Genomic DNA, 19,679 nt, shown 5'->3' on the forward strand with positions numbered 1-19,679 from the left:
TAGTATTTATCCAACCGTGGTCATGTGGTGGCATAAATGATGGTATTATGAGAGGTATTTACAAACCCCGTTTCCATATGAGTTGGGAAATTGTGTTGGATGTAAATATAAATGGAATACAATGATTTGCAAATCTTTTTCAACCCATATTCAGTTGAATATGCTACAAAGACAACATATTTGATGTTCAAACTGATAAAAAATCTTTTTTGCAAATAATCATTAACTTTAGAATTTGATGCCAGCAACACGTGACAAAGAAGTTGGGAAAGGTGGCAATAAATACTGATAAAGTTGAGGAATGCTCATCAAACACTCATTTGGAACATCCCACAGGTGTGCAGGCTAGTTGGGAACAGGTGGGCGCCATGATTGGGTATAAAAACCGCTTCCCAAAAAATGCTCAGTCTTTCACAAGAAAGGATGGGGTGAGGTACACCCCTTTGTCCACAACTGCGTGAGCAAATAGTCAAACAGTTTAAGAACAACATTTCTCAAAGTGCAATTGCAAGAAATTTAGGGATTTCAACATCTACGGTCCATAATATCATCAAAAGGTTCAGAGAATCTGGAGAAATCACTCCACGTAAGCGGCATGGCCAGAAACCAACATTGAATGACCGTGACCTTCGATCCCTCAGACGGCACTGTATCAAAAACCGACATCAATCTCTAAAGGATATCACCACATGGGCTCTGAACACTTCAGAAAACCACTGTCACTAAATACAGTTGGTCGCTACATCTGTAAGTGCAAGTTAAAGCTCTACTATGCAAAGCGAAAGCCATTTATCAACAACATCCAGAAACGCCGCCGGCTTCTCTGGGCCCAAGATCATCTAAGATGGACTCATGCAAAGTGGAAAAGTGTTCGGTGGTCTGACGAGTCCACATTTCAAATTGTTTTTGGAAATATTCGACATTGTGTCATCCGGACCAAAGGGGAAGCGAACCATCCAGACTGTTATCGACGCAAAGTTCAAAAGCTGTGATGGTATGGGGGTGCATTAGTGCCCAAGGCATGGGTAACTTTCACATCTGTGAAGGCACCATTAATGCTGAAAGGTACATACAGGTTTTAGAACAACATATGCTGCCATCTAAGCGCCGTCTTTTTCATGGACGCCCCTGCTTATTTCAGCAAGACAATGCCAAGCCACATTCAGCACGTGTTACAACAGCGTGGCTTCATAAAAAAAAGAGTGCAGGTACTTTCCTGGCTCGCCTGCAGTCCAGACCTGTCTCCCATCAAAAATGTGTGGCGCATTATGAAGCGTAAAATACGACAGCGGAGACCCCGGACTGTTGAACGACTGAAGCTCTACATAAAACAAGAATGGGAAAGAATTCCACTTTCAAAGCTTCAACAATTAGTGTCCTCAGTTCCCAATCGTTTATTGAGTGTTGTTAAAAGAAAAGGTGATGTAACGCAGTGGTGAACATGCCCTTTCCCAACTACTTTGGCACGTGTTGCAGCCATGAAATTCTAAGTTAATTATTATTTGCAAAAAAATAAATAAAGTTTGAGTTTGAACATCAAATATCTTGTCTTTGTAGTGCATTCAATTGAATATGGGTTGAAAAGGATTTGCAAATCATTGTATTCCGTTTATATTTACAGCTAACACAATTTCCCAACTCATATGGAAACGGGGTTTGTATTAAAGTAAGACTAAGTAGGACATCAGTATGTACGTGTCAATGCACTAAATTAGTCCTATTTCTCTAATGATTTGCCTCTAAATAAGCATCCAAAAGCCATGGAAACACCTTAATCTGATCGTGTTTGGACTAACACAACTAGATTATGCGATTGAAAACCAGATCTCTCGAGTGGGTGCATGCGTTCGAAAGGGGACCCTTCGTATTGCGTATATGCCAGTTTTGACGCGCTGGATATAACCCGTGAACCTTAACTATTTAAAAAAAAACATAAGCAACAATTAGAATGAAGAGACAACCGTTTATTTGCTTCACAAATTAAAAGAACAGAACATTTTGAAGTACATCCATGCGAGGAAAAAAGAAACTGCGATTTATTTACGAAGGTAGCTAAGGAAATAGAGAATGTTGGCTTGATTCGGACTAACGAACGAAATACGAAGGAAATGAAAGATAATGAAGTAGGTATATTAAAGGCGAATAATAAAGCGTACACACACCTCTTCACGCTGCATTTGTGCACTCCAAACTGATTAGCAATAACTCTGTATTCCACACAACTGGCAAGATAGTCCACAACAATAGCAACCTTCATCTGGAACATCTGGAACATCTGGAACCGTAGCACAAACAGTCTTTTCCTTCGGATTTAAAACTCCTTTCATCAATCCGCAGAGTCTTTTGAATGAACTCTGAAACATTTAAAAGTTTTGTTTCCATGATTCTCCGTCCGAAAATTATTTTGAAAAAGTCTTTCTTTTCTACGAACCTGCATACGCTTCGAGACATTCTTGATGGTAACGTCATGTTCGTGGCACAATCTATGATCATTTCTTAATGCTGTCTGCTATTTAACGTGAACATAGCCTTTAGAGTAGGGCTGGGCGATATGGCCTTTTATTAATATCTCGATATTTTTAGGCCATGTCACGATACACGATATATATCTCGAAATTTTGCCTTGGCCTTGAATAAACACTTGATGCATATAATCACACCAGTGTGATGATTCTATGTGTCTACATTAAAACATTCTTGTTCATACTGCATTAATATATGCTTATTTTAAACTTTAATGCAGAGAGGCAAATCACAACTAAGTCAATTTACCCAAACTGTATTTATTAAACAGTTATTAAGCAGTGGCACAAACATTCATGTCATTTCCAAAACAGAAAGTGCAAGATTGTCAGAGACATTTTAAAACAAGCTATAAGTGCACTTTTCTGCAAGATGTCATCAAGATGACTTATCAAAACAACACTAAATTAAAGTGTACTTTTTGTACAGAACGCCACTACAATAGTTTAAAACAAATAAAGTGCACTTTTGTGCATGATGTCACACAAGATATTTCAATAAGTGTCAAATAAAAATGAGCTGCATAATAGGAAATCAAATAGTGTATGTCCTTCGCTATGTGGTACGTCACTGTGGACGTTATCTTCTTCTGTTGTTGATTTTTTCTTTCATACGGTGTTGATCTGGTAATAGTTGCTGGGGCATTTTGTTGGTGTGGCACCGGCCGGAGATGTTGACATGCGGAGTTTCAAGCACTCTTCATTCTCTAGCGGGTGACTTTTCAAATGATGCTACATTAGCAGTGCTGCTACTTTTTGTAGCAACACTTTTGCCGCATAAATGTTCAACATATTCCCGCTTGAAGCCAAACTACCGCCAGACGATGGACACCGTGCTGTTTTTCTTGGGAATTAATTTTTCCTCCATTTGTTACCAGATTCGCACCTTCTCTCTCTCGTATTACCACCCGCACCGCACCGTTAGCATCACAGCTAATGTTACCGATGCCGCTACGTTGGACACGTGACGTGTGTAAGGTGTGCTTGTTTTACGTCTCTGTGAGAAGGAGAGACAAGAAAGAGTGGGAAACGCATGCAGTGTAATGCGCGCAGCTAAAAGCAACTGCGTGAGAATATAAACTCGAATATCACGATATAGTCATTTTCTATATCGCACAGAGACAAACATGCGATATATCGAGTATATCGATATATCGCCCAGCCCTACTTTAGAGACGAAATATTTGTCATCAGTGCCAATATTACAATATTATCAGGTACAGCAAAACTAGGCTGTTTACTTGTAAGGAGCCGCAGATGCCTTGTTTTAGTGTGACGTCATAGTCAACCGGAAAAGCAATACATTTACCTGCGCTAAAATGAAATAAGCTCCCACCAGTGTACGGGAGGCACATGGCGTATGACCAATAGTCGCATTAGAAAGTGTGCATGGATACTGGGACTTCACATGTAGCTGTGAAAATACAGAAAAGCTAACAATTTGAGAAATCAGACTAATTTAGTACCGTTTTTTTCGGAGTATAAGTCGCACCGGCCAAAAATCCATAATAAAGAAGGAAAAAAACATATATAAGTCGCATTTTGGGGGGAAATTTATTTGATAAAACCCAACACCAAGAATAGACATTTGAAAGGCAATTTAAAATAAATAAATAATAGTTAACAACAGGCTGAATAAGTGTACGTTATATGAGGCACATAAGTCACTCCTCAGTATAAGTCGTACCCACGGCCAAACTATGAAAAAAACTGCGACTTATAGTCCGAAAAATACGGTACATGGAAACGTAGTGACTGAAGGCCGAGGTATGAAATGCACGCCACTGAGTACTGTACTGGTGCTTTACTTAATCACATCGACAAGTCAAGTCTACTTTTTATGGCTTGCATCAGCCTCATCAATCCATATCTCTCCTGGAACAAATTCCCTTCCTTCACGTGATTTTTAGCTACCATACTCTTCTGAGGCTACGTTCCGCATTATCAACAGGACATTAAAAAGGGGCTAGCATGTGAGCGCGCATGATAAGGCACATTTGGCGCATGCCCTAAAAAACTGATGCGCTTGTGGCAAAAAAGAGAGCGGGAAATTCCAGACTTGATAGTAATATGTATGTATGTGTTGACCGAGTTCCAGTAAAAAATAATTCCAGTGGAAAATAATTCCAGTGTATGAAAATAACCACTTGAGGCAAAAAGCTGCAACCACAGAGTTGTAATTTTAGCGCTAAACATCCATGCAGAGCTACAGTATGTTGCAGAGGGCTGTGTCGGGGAATGTGAAGGAACACTTTTTTTTGTCGTTAACAGAGGATCTTTGTAAGAACTGAGGTCAGCTTGTTATTGCATGCATCAGGGTACACTTAAGGGGCTAGACACCTGCATCTTTCTTCAACTTGGGGGAAGGAAATTAGTAGAATGCGTGATGGATTGAGTGGGAAAATACAAACCCCGTTTCCATATGAGTTGGGAAATTGTGTTAGATGTAAATATAAACGGAATAGAATGATTTGCAAATCATTTTCAACCCATATTGACTTGAATATGCTACAAAGACAACATATTTGATGTTCAAACTGATAAACAATTTTTTTTTTGCAAATAATCATTAACTTTAGAATTTGATGCCAGCAACACGTGACAAAGAAGTTGGGAAAGGTGGCAATAAATACTGATAAAGTTGAGGAATGCTCATCAAACACTTATTTGGAACATCCCACAGGTGAACAGGCAAATTGGGAACAGGTGGGTGCCATAATTGGATATAAAAGTAGATTCCATGAAATGCTCAGTCATTCACAAACAAGGATGGGGCGAGGGTCACCACTTTGTCAACAAATGCGTGAGCAAATTGTTGAACAGTTTAAGAAAAACCTCTCTCAACCAGCTATTGCAAGGAATTTAGGGATTTCACCATCTACGGTCCATAATATCATCAAAGGGTTCAGAGAATCTGGAGAAATCACTGCACGTAAGCAGCTAAGCCCGTGACCTTCGATCCCTCAGGCTGTACTGCATCAACAAGCGACATCAGTGTGTAAAGGATATCACCACTGGGCTCAGGAACACTTCAGAAACCCACTGTCAGTAACTACAGTTGGTCGCTACATCTGTAAGCGCAAGTTAAAACTCTCCTATGCAAGGCGAAAACCGTTTATCAACAACACCCAGAAACGCAGTCGGCTTCGCTGGGCCTGAGCTCATCTAAGATGGACTGATACAAAGTGGAAAAGTGTTCTGTGGTCTGACGAGTACACATTTCAAATTGTTTTTGGAAACTGTGGACGTCGTGTCCTCCGGACCAAAGAGGAAAAGAACCATCCGGATTGTTAGAGGCGTAAAGTTGAAAAGTCAGCATCTGTGATGGTATGGGGGTGTATTAGTGCCCAAGACATGGGTAACTTACACATCTGTGAAGGCGCCATTAATGCTGAAAGGTACATACAGGTTTTGGAGCAACAAATGTTGCCATCCAAGCAACGTTACCATGGACGCCCCTGCTTATTTCAGCAAGACAATGCCAAGCCACGTGTTACATCAACGTGGCTTCATAGTAAAAGAGTCCAGGTACTAGACTGGCCTGCCTGTAGTCCAGACTTGTTTCCCATTGAAAATGTGTGGCGCATTATGAAGCCTAAAATACCACAATGGAGACCCCCGGACTGTTGAACAACTTAAGCTGTACATCAAGCAAGAATGAGAAAGAATTCCACCTGAGAAGCTTAAAAAATGTGTCTCCTCAGTTCCCAAACGTTTACTGAGTGTTGTTAAAAGGAAAGGCCATGTAACACAGTGGTGAACATGCCCTTTCCCAACTACTTTGGCACGTGTTGCAGCCATGAACTTCTAAGTTAATTATTATTTGCAAAAAAAAAATTAAGTTTATGAGTTTGAACATCAAATATGTTGTCTTTGTAGCATATTCAACTGAATATGGGTTGAAAAGGATTTGCAAATCATTGTATTCCGTTTATATTTACCGTATTTTCCGCACTATAAGGCGCACCTAAAAACCACAATTTTTCTCAAAAGCTGACAGTGCGCCTAATAACCCGGTGCGCTTTATTACGATTCATTTTCATAAAGTTTCGGTCTCGCAACTTCGGTAAACAGCCGCCATCTTTTTTCCCGGTAGAACAGGAAGCGCTTCTTCTTCTACGCAAGCAACCGCCAAGGAAAGCACCCGCCCCCATAGAACAGGAAGCGCTTCACCCGCCCCCATAGAACAGGAAGCGCTTCACCCGCCCCCGGAAGAAGAAGAAAAAACGCGCGGATATCACCGTACGTTTCATTTCCTGTTTACATCTGTAAAGACCACAAAATGGCTCCTACTAAACGATCCGGGTCATAAAAAGACGCAATCTCTCCATCCGCACACGGATTACTACCGTATTTCACAGCAACTGAACCGCACTGTGGAACGGGAGCACGTACGGTGAATATTCGCTCCACAGGGAATGAGAAGTCATCCTTCACTGTGGTTCTAGCTTGCCATGCTAACTTCCACTCATGGTGATATTCAAAAGGAAGACCTTGCCAAAAGAGACCTTTCCAGCCGGCGTCATCATAAAAGCTAACTCGAAGGGATGGATGGATGAAGAAAAGATGAGCGAGTGGTTAAGGGAAGTTTACGCGAAGCGGCCGGGTGGCTTTTTTCACGCTGCTCTGTCCATGTTGATATATGACTCTATGCGCGCCCACATCACAGATGGTGTCAAAAAACAAGTGAAGCACACAAATACAACACTCGCCGTCATTCCGGGTGGATTAACCAAAGAACTCCAACCGCTGGATATTGGTGTCAACAGGGCATTCAAATCACGACTGCGAACTGCGTGGGAAAAATGGATGACCGAAGCACACCTTCACTAAGACGGGCAGACAACGCCGGACAACATACGCCAACATCTGCCAGTGGATTGTAAATGCCTGGGCAGATATTTCTGTCACAACTGTGGTCCGAGCTTTCCGGAAGGCAGGATTCACAGAACTGCTGCACAACAACAGCGACACTGAATCCGATGATTTCGAAGAGACGGAGCCCGCCATTTTGGAAGCCACGCTAGCGCAACTTTTCAATTCGGACACCGAAGACGAAGAATTCGAAGGATTTACCGGTACGAATGAAGAATAACTTCAGAAAGTGAGCGCTATGTTTATTTTGTGTGTTGTGTGTTGTGACATTAACGTTCGAGCAACATTACCGGTATGTTGCTATTGCTCTACACCATTTTGAATTTTACTATGTTTGTGATTGCACATTTGTACATTTTGGGACAGAGTTGTTAGAACGCTGGTTTTCAATATATTATTAAAGTTTGACTGAACTATCTGACTGTTTTTTTGACATTAACTTTAGCGCAGCTTTTTTTTGACATTCACTTTAGCGCAGCGTAGGCGCGGCTTTTAGTCCGGGGCGGCTTATTGGTGGACAAAATTATGAAGTATGTAATTCATAGAAGGTGCGGCTAATAATCCGGTGCGCCTTATAGTGCGGAAAATACGGTACATCTAACACAATTTCCCAACTCATATGGAAACGGGGTTTGTACATTTTGGAGGAATGTAATGATAATTTCATATCCCGGTTACCGTGACCAACTTTATCACGGTTATCACAGTTATCACCGTTTTGTTGATTTTCAAAAAGGTACTTATGCACTTATGAAAATATTTTAACCAAGCTTTATTTTTAAATAATAAATAAACAGACACTGGGCTGTTATACAATAAGTCAATTAACCGGACGATACATGAAAATGAAGTTGGCATCTTATCCAGCCTCGATAATCGCCATATGTATGTGTTGTTACAAATCACAAGAGCGGTCCGTCTTTTGCATCGGTTTAAGCAACTGCGGGCATTAGTACTACAACGGTAGTAACGATAAACGCTGAAAAACTCCCGACGGTTAGTATTACAGTATTAAAAATAGAAATGATCGAAAAACCGTTATTGATACCCACAAGAATCGAATCGAATCAAATCGTGTGGTGCCCAAAGATTCACAGCCCTACTATTTTGGCATAATTTTGAGAAAACAGGGGGGCTGGTGACGTCACTTACGGAAATTGTAATATTTAATGTCTCAAAAACAAAAACAGCACAATCAGTAATTAAGCGGCACAAACCAGCACAATCGTAGCACAAACAAATTAGACTATTTTGATTTAAGTTGGACAAATGGGGGGTGGATGAACTTTGATTGACCTATTAAAGAAACCTTAATAACTCAGAAACGAAAACAGCACAAACAATAATTTCAACGGCACAAATCAGCACAAACCCAGCACAAACGAATGAGACTATTTTAAAGTTTTCCGAGAGGCGGGGGGGCCAACCTCACACAGATTAATTATTATCATGATGCATCCATTTCCTACCGCTTGTCCCATAGAATAGAAAAGCATGTATACGTCCAGGATCTAGCATTGGAAAGATACAGACTGTGTAGAAGTTTAACCTTAGCCAGCGTACACCGACAACACGGTGAGCCCCCTGGTCTTGCTATATCATCTGTGATGTTGTGTTGTGGCAAAAGTCACTCAAAACAAATGGCTGGTGGCGGTCACCAATGTCCATAAGGTGCTAAATAAAAGCAAGAAAACTACAAAACATGGCTGCCGGAGCGGTCGATGGTTCATTCAGCATGAAAGGGCGTGGTGAAAGGCGGTTGATTAGCATCTAACAACTATACCTCTCAAAACGGCTTGTTTTGAAAGGGAGGCAAAAATTGGCTTGAAGGCTATGTAAAACATTATTTATGCAACATTGTTAACAAAGAACCACCATGTTATGTAGACGTGTTTTTAATGGAGAAAAAAAAAATCATAATATAACCCCCTCTAAGTGTTTATTTCTATAGTTTTAATTTGTAAAGGTTGTGTTTCTTAATGATAAAGGCAAAACATTGTGTTTCACTTCCGGTTTATGTGTCGTCACGTGGGTTCTTTTCCTGTTGCAGGATCGTCCGTGGATAGGATTACATATTTATCACTCTGTCCAAAGAGAGCAGAGCCTTTAAAGGCCTACTGAAACCCACTACTACCGACCACGCAGTCTGATAGTTTATATATCAATGATGAAATCTTAACATTGCAACACATGCCAATACGGGTTAGCTTACTAAAGTGCAATTTTAAATTTCGCACGAAATATCTTGCTGAAAACGTCTCAGTATGATGACGTCAGCTCGTGATGTCACGGATTGTAGAGGACATTTTGGGACAGCATGGTGGCCAGCTATTAAGTCGTCTGTTTTCATCGCAAAATTTCACAGTATTCTGGACATCTGTGTTGGTGAATCTTTTGCAATTTGTTCAATGAACAATGGAGACAGCAAAGAAGAAAGCTGTAGGTGGGAAGCGGTGTATTGCGGCAGGTGTTGAGCTAGATAACGCACCCCCGCCGTAGAATGCACCCCTTGACTAGTGTGCCGGATAACACATTTCATTGTTTACATTCCCGGAAGATGACAGTCAAGCTTTACCATTGGCCTGTGGAGAACTGGGACAACAGAGACTCTTACCAGGAGGACTTTGAGTTGGATACGCAGACACGGTACCGTGAGTACGCATGCAGCTGCGGCTTCCAAACATTTGATCGCTTGCCTGTACGTGCGTGCCGCTATGTGCATGTCACGTACGTAACTTTGGGGAAATATATGTGCTGTATGAACTTTGGGGAGGTGAACGGTACTTTGGGCTGTGGGATTGAGTGTGTTGTGCAGGTGTTTGAGTTGTATTGGCGGGTTATATGGACGGGAGGGGAGAGGTGTTTGTTATGCTGGATTAATTTGTGGCATATTAAATATAAGTCTGGTTGTGTTGTGGCTAATAGAGTATATATATATATATATATATGTCTTGTGTTTATTTACTGTTTTAGTCATTCCCAGCTGAATATCAGGTCCCACCCGCCTCTCACAGCATCTTCCCTATCTGAATCGCTCCCACTGCCCTCTAGTCCTTCACTCTCACTTTCCTCATCCACACATCTTTCATCCTTGCTCAAATTAATGGGGAAATCGTCGCTTTCTCGGTCCGAATCGCTCTCGCTGCTGGTGGCCATGATTGTAAACAATGTGCAGATGTGAGGAGCTCCACAACCTGTGACGTCACGCTACTCGTCTGTTACTTCCGGTAGAGGCAAGGCTTTTTTTATCAGCGACCAAAAGTTGCGAACTTTATCGTCGATGTTGTCTACTAAATCCTTTCAGCAAAAATACGGCAATATCGTGAAATGATCAAGTATGACACATAGAATGGACCTGCTATCCCCGTTTAAATAAGAAAATCGCATTTCAGTAGGCCTTTAAGTTCAATGTGAACATTTGAATAGCTTATTTGCTCTGACAGCAATATGTTTTTACACGTTTATAATTAGCATTCAGGAAAACTAGCAATTGGCACGCTAGTTGCCAATTGGCGATTAACGTTCTAGTTTCTGGCTAACGATTGGCACACAAGTTGCCAGTTATGAATTAGTGAGATAGTTGCGAGGTAGTGGTTAGTGCGTGAGTAGCCAGCTCGCAAAGTGTGGTAATCAATCAGGCTTGTTAATGATAATTAATATTTTAAACAGTAAAACAAATGGTTCTCAAACTTTTTTCACCAAGTACCACCTCAGAAAACACTTGGCTCTACAAGTACCACCATAATGACCAACATTAAAACACAGTAGCCTAGTAGGTCTAAGTATTCATTAAAACAAAACAGAGGTTTTATTTAACAATTATATTTCACATTTTTGGCTAGTGAAACATCGAACACAGTTTGAACAGTAACACTCATTGAATATAGGAAAATAAAACACTGTACTTAAATAATTAATCAAATAAATCAATCTAATTTGATTAAGTGATTCTTTAGCGTACCACTAGATGGAGCCTGCGTACCACTAGTCTAGTGGTACACGTACCACAATTTGAGAATCTCTGAGTAAAACTAACTGAGGAATTTTACAGCGGTTTATCATTCATACCGGTAATCATTACATCCTTACAGCATAGGGACTCAATGGTGGTAGTGTCACAAAGTGGGGCTGCACGACTGCCACCAGCATTGTGGAGCTGCGGTTCACTGGGGGCAAGATGAAATCCAACATGACATCTGTGACACAGAGCATCATCTGACTACAAGAAAACTAACTGCACTATACCGCAGTCTTGGGACACATTCTACTCTTAGGACTTGAATAAAAAGTAAATTTTGCATAATAGGAGACTTATAACCAGAGGCGTCTTAATAATAATCCTACGAGTCAGTCTGCTTAAGTAAATTGACAAAGTGTTGGTTTATTTAACACCTGTGTTTGGTTAATCTAATGGAGTTGTTAGAGCTTAACAATGCAAGCAAACAGCCGGCCTTGTCTGTCTGTGCTGTGTCGCTAATCCTCTCTGGTTGTCTCATGGATCGAGTGTTTGACCATCACTCGTGTCTGAAAACTCAGCTTCACAGAGACCACCTACAGGTTAAACCCCCTCCTGGTGTGTGCACTCCTTAGGACACCCCAGGGACTTGAAGACACTTTAGCCGTCACGTGGTAAAGTTTGGTGTACGTAGTATGGTTTGGAATGCTAAAGAATCCACGATCTGGCTGTTTGGTAGAAAGATGCCAGTTGTTGTAGACCCAGAACAGGGCTCTGTTACTGGGGGCTTCGGTCTATTGCTTGTACTGTTACGTCACTTCTTCCCGGAAGTGAAAAACAGCGGCGGTCAACCAAGCCAAGATGGCTGTTCTATCTATCGGAGTACGCAAGGAGCCTAAATCTTCCTGCAGAAAGTAGATACAAGCAAAAACTCAAACTATGCAACGGAATAGATCACTATACTTTTCTCAAACAGATTCTTTGAGTGATATCAAGGATTATCCGTCAGTGGAGCTCCCAGACATGTCGAACTATCTTGTTCTACGATGTCATTCTACACGACTAAACAGATGAAAACTTGGAAAAGCATGGATGCCTGCAACTTCTTTGTGTGTGGCTGGGTCAAGGAAAATTGGTATCAAGACTCTCCTGGATAAATATGCATCTTTTTGCTTGGGTAAATTTGCATTTCATGATTTAACTTTGCGTCTTGCAAGGACGCGTTCGGGTAAACAAACTAGCACCCGACAGCTGGACACCTGTGACTGCATATCCATTGAACAAACTAACAATTTTTGAATCATCACCATATTTGATTTTTGTCCTGTTGTCATATATACTCTGACACATTTGTGTACGTAGAAGTATCTTTCCTGACAAAGTATCATTGACTGACTTTCTGGATTATGTTTGTTAAAAATTTTAATACAAATGATATCAAGATGATACTTCAATGGGATATACAATGAGAAAAGTATATTAGAAATATATCAAACAAACTGTCAATAGAGTGGTCAATGCAAACTTGTGGGTTCTTCGACTTTGCTCCCTTGTATTGAAGTGCGTGCTATTTTTGTCGTCGTCTTCCGTAAAATTTCGAGGAACTGTAAAGAAACGTTTATACTTTTTGCATTTTGAACGGTTAGTACAGCCGAAAACAACACGAGCATAGGGCATTTTTCTTCGAGAAAGGCTCAACGGTACCCATTGAGAACAGACGCTGCTCGACCACCACGCATATTCAATGAGCCGGACGTGACGTCATTCAAATCCAAGCAATTATGCCCGTCCATCTACAGGAAGTGAAAAAGTAGACTTCCATGTGGACGCAGTGTTGCTCTAAAGTCGGTGTCTCTAGTTCTTCACAAAAAAACAGGCTTGAATAAACCCAGCTCTGCTCCCCTGTGGTGTTCTTCGTCACTTATGGGTTTCGCATTTCCAGAGCCGCATGGACGCAGACGGATGCAGTCTGCTCTGAAAAGCTAATGGCCTTAACAGGTTTGCTATTTACTGTATCGCTCAGCATTCTCAGCCCACTCAGGCTTTGCATGCTCTGGTGCCTTTTGGGGCCTCTTGATCTTGTTTGGGACTTTTTCAATTCAATTTAGACTATAACCTTTGATTGGGACTAAGTCAGGGTCCACCTTGTCATTGAAGCAAATGTCCAGAAATGTAACTAGTCTCTGGAAAGATTGTCTGGCCCTGATTGAATTCTGTTGTCAAGGGAAAATTGATTCATTGACCCCTTCTGAACCATCAGGCACTTCCTGAGACACTTTCGTCCCTAACCCTCCCCCTTCACTTACTGCATACCTCAGCTCTACCCCTTGGCTCCCATAAAAAAACATGTTGTACTCGTATGTTTATGCACCAGACAGTTTCTAAGGACACAGGGACAATACGTCCAGAAATCTGTTTCTGGGTTTATATTATGGCCCTTTTCCACCGCTTGGTACTTTGGATCAGGTGCGACCGGGAGTCCAAGTTTAGTTCTATTTGATGTGCCTTGGCTGGGGATGCTACCTAGATATGGCCGATAAAACAAAATCAATATACACTTAAAAGTTCGATAAAACGTGGTCGTTAGGGTCCATAAATTACCGATCGTGTTACTCCTGACATCGTAGAAATGCAAATTTTTTACCTATTAATTTTGGAAAAATTTAAGCAGTGTAGTTTGGCAGCTTAAACCTGCTTGTTGGATAGTGTCCCCACGTGACGTGGCGTGAATGGTGGATTTTGCTACCACGTCAAAGAATAGGGCGGGCACTATCCACCAGTAAGTTTGGACATCACTGGGTTGGTATTTAGTTACTTTTTAAATTTTTTATTTTTTTTTAATTCCTTCCTTTTGGAGACTTTTGTAAAGATTTACTGTGTAAGTGTTACAATCTGGTCGCATGTCTGCGAAGGTCGTGTCTCCCAGGATGCAAAGGACGTCGGGAAAAAGCTTGCAGGTAAGAATGCTTGTTTGATTCCAGTACGAGGCACCAAAATATACGGGGCATTAGCCTAGCGTGAAGCTAACTAGAACTCAAAGGGTCGCCAACGGCAAACAACAAGAAAGTGTAGCAATGTCGCGTCGAGTAAACCAACACAGGACATGACCGGGAGGAACAGGTCATGACAGTAAATTTGTGAATACACGTCAATTTGGTGAAAAACAATGCGATTGACTATGGTGGGGGAAAAACGGGCAAAAATTTGGGGTGCATGGCATGATTGTGTTACATAGAATGTTGCATTATATAGGTCCGGGTATATCGAACTTTGAGTGTATATCGTGGTAGACACATAATCGATATTAATAAAAAATGTGTTAGATAAAACAATTGATAATGTATTTTTATTCAATGCTGGAAGAAACCAGATGTTGCATGAACAAAGGCACTCGTTGTCTGGTAACTAACTGACCAACGCAGAAAGTGATCACTGATCAGTGAACGTGACACACTAACAGCTAATTAGGTAACTGTATCAAATATCAACTTTGGTTGCGCCATTTTGTTGTCTCGCGGTTGATTCTTTGCATGGAGTGAAAAGACAAAGTAAAAACGAGTGCTGCAAAGATCGAAGGAATTGTCGATAACACCACACCACCTTGAGAGCACAGCTGTAACTTCCTGGCACTAAACCTGTATAAAATAGTTCTTCTCAGGTTTCTCTATGTTTACATTTCATACTTTGCACTATTTTGTTACACTTTATTAAGTATTTGTTATGTATCCCTCCTTTTTGCACCTTTGTATTACGAGGTTATTGTTTAGTGTTCAATGTGATTTTAGAATTGTGTTTACATTGAGTGTTTTTCATGCTTGTGTTCACATTTCCTTATCTTTTTGCCTTGATATCTGAGGGGATTATAATCAGAGGAAGGTTACATTTGAAATAAAAATGTTTACATTTAATATATTTTTCTCCTGGTCCTTATTTACCATAGGTCCATAGATACAAAACATTTATATAGTGATCATTTCTAGCCGTATCATCTAGCCCAAATGCTACCTTATCATACTCCACATTCTGCTCCATTGTTGCCCTCAGTCTCCTGCAGAATAAAACAATTGTACGAGATTTATAGACACCGATCTCCTTCTCATTTAAGGCTCTGTAATAGCAGACTGTGCAGGAAGGTTTCAGTGTCTAGATTTGTCATAAGTTGAAGTGATCACGTTACAACAGATGTCAGATCACGAAAATATGCCCTTTTCCGCCTCCGCAAGTTTACAGAGTCATGTTTGGTTTCATCTTTTCGCCCGGGCAGTCCAAATATACGCAGGGCCCCTTTTTAATTTAGCGGCCTCGGTTTTGGTTTTCCCCGGGGGCGTGCAATAGGCTGCCCCAGCCAGCTCTGCTACATTCTTGTCTGCTTTTTTTATGTGAATCCTTTCAACTGGTTTTATGAAAAAATAAGGGTCACACGCCACGCAGCATCATTCCAGGGCCCGTTTGCCTAAAAGTAGCATTTTTGCATGTATTGTCACAAAAGCTTTGGAAGTCAATTTTTAGAAAGTAGAAAAAAGGTTGAGGTGTCGGGTTCACTTTTTTATTTATTTCTGGTTGTAGTGTAAAGTTCTGTGTTTGGACTTTTCAGAGTTTAACAGAGACCTTCATTCATTCCCTTGTAGACCCTAGAAATGTGAAGATTTGAGATGTCCGATAATATCGGCAGGCCGATATTATCGGACATCTCAAATCTTCCGATAAATGCGTTAAAATGTAATATCGGAAATTATCGGTATCGGTTTTTGTATTATGGGTATCGTTTTTTTTTTGTTTTTTTTTAATTAAATCAACATAAAAAACACAAGATACACTTACAATTAGTGCACCAACCCAAAAAACCTCCCTGCCCCATTCACACAAAAGGGTTGTTTCTTTCTGTTATTAATATTCTGGTTCCTACATTATATATCAATATATATCAATACAGACTGCAAGGGATACAGTCCGTAAGCACACATGATTGTGCGTGCTGCTGGTCCACTAATAGTACTAACCTTTAACAGTTAATTTTACTAATTTTCATTAATCACTAGTTTCTATGTAACTGTTTTTATATTTTTTTACTTTCTTTATAGTTCAAGAAAATGTTTTTAATTTATTTATCTTATTTTATGAATTTTTTTTAAAAGTACCTTATCTTCACCATACCTGGTTGTCCAAATTAGGCATAATAATGTGTTAATTCCACGACTGCATATATCGGTTGATATCGGTATCGGTTGATATCGGTATCGGTAATTAAAGAGTTGGACAATATCGGCAAAAAGCCATTATCGGACATCCCTAGTGAAGACGATTCATGCGCTGAACATACAAGTTTTGATTTGATGACTGCTAGCTACACTTTATTTTGTGAACATATCCGCTGAAGTAGCACTATAAAACAAGAAAATACAACGGGACACGCTTTAAAGGCGTCTTTGTTGTTGGATTTCTTTGGACTTCTTAATACTTTGCTTTTTGGGGACTTAAAGTACCATCCATCCATCCATTTTATACCGCTTGTCCTTTTCGGGGTCGCGGGGAGTCGCTGAAGCCTATCTCAGCTGCATTTGGGCGGAAGGCAGAGTACAACCTGGACAAGTCGCCACCTCATCGCAGGGCCAACACAGATAGACAGACAACATTAAAATACCAGTAGAGTGGAAAAACAAGTTGCCTCTATATTGAAGCTATTATCATATATATCTGATTTATGACACCAAAATACTTCCAAAGTTTGCGAATAAATAGGAATGATCAAAATAGTGTCGATCTCACGGAGATTCCCGAGCTAATTTGAGAGATAATGAGTAAGCTAGTCACATGATCTGTGACGTAGAGAGAAGAACCTTCCCTGTCAACACTGATTAATTTTTAATCCGCAGCATTGCTCGCTGCTAAACAATACAAACTAACCATAATAGACCATAATAAAACAAACACTTACTGTAATATTTTTCACTCTCGCTGGGATGCCGACCAATGGGACGCTCACATAATCCATTTTGGATGAAGAATTAACCGCAATCCTCACTAAAGGTTAAAAAGGGGTCTTTTTCGCCATTTTGGGGATGTGAAAATCGACGCGCCTGTCGGTCCATGGCTACATGTGTCTACTACCAGGTGAAAGATGCATGAATTATAACCTAGAATTTACTTTGAGCAAGTTTGAGATGAAGCAGAACCAGCCGTCGGCTCAGTGTGTCAACAATAGCATTAGCTCACTGCTATCAACGCGCTGTTAAAATAGTCTGTCTGCGTCGGCGCTTATAATAACAATATCACTCATATTTCGTTAATTTTCAGGTCACAGCATGTGAATGGAGTACTTTCGAGATGTTTTTTTAGAGCGTATAATGAGCGCAACAGAGGACCCTCGATCCATTGACTCAATTGTTAGCTATTTATTTACTATTTTGAATGCATAAAAATCCAAGCATACCTGTTCATGTCTTACATAAGAATTGTGAATGATAAACACCACATCAAAATAGCCGAAGGTACCGTATTTTCCGCACTATAATGCGCACCGGATTATAAGGCGCACCTTCAATGAATGGCCTATTTTAAAACTTTGTTCATACATAAGGCGCACCGCATTATAAGGCGCGTAGAATAGACGCTACAGTAGAGGCTGGGGTTACGTTATGCATCCATTAGATGGAGCAGCGCTAAAGGGAATGTCAACAAAACAGTCAGATCGATCAGTCAAACTTTATTAATAGATTACAAACCAGCGTTCTGACAACTCCGTTCACTTCTACTTGCTGCTCTCTGTTCAACAACCCACTGTTCGAGTTTGTCCTCCAACCGTAGCCATCTCGCTTTGTTCCCTCGGAAACTCTGTTTAGTCTTCTTTACTTGGCGCAAGTCATCTTGTTGCTTCCTCCACTTCCGCACCATTGATTCGTTGATGTTAAATTCTCTCGCTGCTGCTCTATTCCCGTGTTCTACTGCGTGACTGATCGCCTTGAGTCTCTTAATAGGAGCCATTTTGGGGTCTTTACATAAACACACAAATGGAAATGAAACGGCACGCCTCGCGCAGTCATATATCCCAGCTTGCAACGCGCTTCTTCTTCTACGGGGGAAAATGAAGTCGGCGGCTGCTTACCGTAGTTGCGAGACCTGTTGTGGCTCAATGTTGGTCCATATATAAGGCGCACCGGATTATAAGGCGCACTGTCAGCTTTTGAGAAAATTGGAGGTTTTTAGGTGCGCCTATAGTGCGGAAAATACAGTATTCAGAGCGAAATATTCAAAATGGCTGACTAAATTTGTGGCATTTTGGGTTGTTTTTACATATTTTGCGGATTGTAAATACAATTCGATATGGTTTAATGGATACATCCCATCCATCCATTTTGTACCGCTTGTCCCTTTTGGGGTCGCGGGGGATGCTGGAGCCTATCTCAGCTGCATTCGGGCGGAAGTCAGGGTAAACCCTGGACAAGTCGCCACCTCATCGCAGGGCCAACACAGATAGACAGACAACATTCACACCAGTGACGTGCGGTGAGGTTGATGGCTGGTGAGACACTGACTTCATCACAGTCAGATTTACAAACATATGAACCCTAAAGAGTATCTTATTCACCATTTGATTGGCAGCAGTTAACGGGTTATGTTTAAAAGCTCATACCAGCATTCTTCCCTGCTTGGCACTCAGCATCAAGGGTTGGAATTGGGGGTTAAATCACCAACAATTATTCCCGGGCGCGGCGCCGCTGCTGCCTACTGCTCCCCTCACATCCCAGGGGGTGAGCAAGGGGATGGGTCAAATGCAGAGGACAAATTTCACCACACCTAGTGTGTGTGTGACAATCATTGGTACTTTAACTTAACTTTAACTTTACAAATACAAATTGTAGCACACAAAAAAGCACATTTAATTAAAAAAACTTTATTATGGTCTGACCTTTACTTATAAGTGCGGGAACAGTGGTGTTCGTGTTGGAGGAGTTGTGAATGAATGAAATATGAAATCTGTGCTGCAGTCTGCAGGTGTACATAATGTTGTGTCCCTGCAGTCGTTCACGGCTCCTCCGGCGCGAGCAATGTTGTTTTTGCACTTTTTGGCTTCTTGTTAAGTGACTTTTTTTGGGTGGATTCGATCTTGCACGTGGAGGGTTTGGGTGTGGGCTTTGGTTGGTGTGGCACTCCCGTCGGGGGGCACAGTATGCGGCGGAGGTGCGTTAACCGGCACCAGGAGGCGGGATTACGCGAGCCTCACACAGTGCGTCTTCGCAGCAGTTTTATGATTGCTCAGCACAAGAAATACTTTACACACATACAGTTGTTGACAAAATACACTGTACATTATATACCTCAGCTAACTA

General features: G+C 41.1%; 1 protein-coding gene across 3 annotated transcripts in view; it reads right to left on the reverse strand.

The window, feature by feature from the left end:
- The window catches only part of ccdc88ab (coiled-coil domain containing 88Ab), a 185,327-nt gene that overhangs the window by 128,400 nt on the left and 37,248 nt on the right, over positions 1-19,679 (reverse strand). The gene's annotated exons all lie outside the window — the stretch shown is intronic.

Source organism: Nerophis lumbriciformis, linkage group LG02 (genome assembly GCF_033978685.3).
Source record: "Nerophis lumbriciformis linkage group LG02, RoL_Nlum_v2.1, whole genome shotgun sequence".
Classification (NCBI taxonomy): Eukaryota; Metazoa; Chordata; class Actinopteri; order Syngnathiformes; family Syngnathidae; genus Nerophis; species Nerophis lumbriciformis.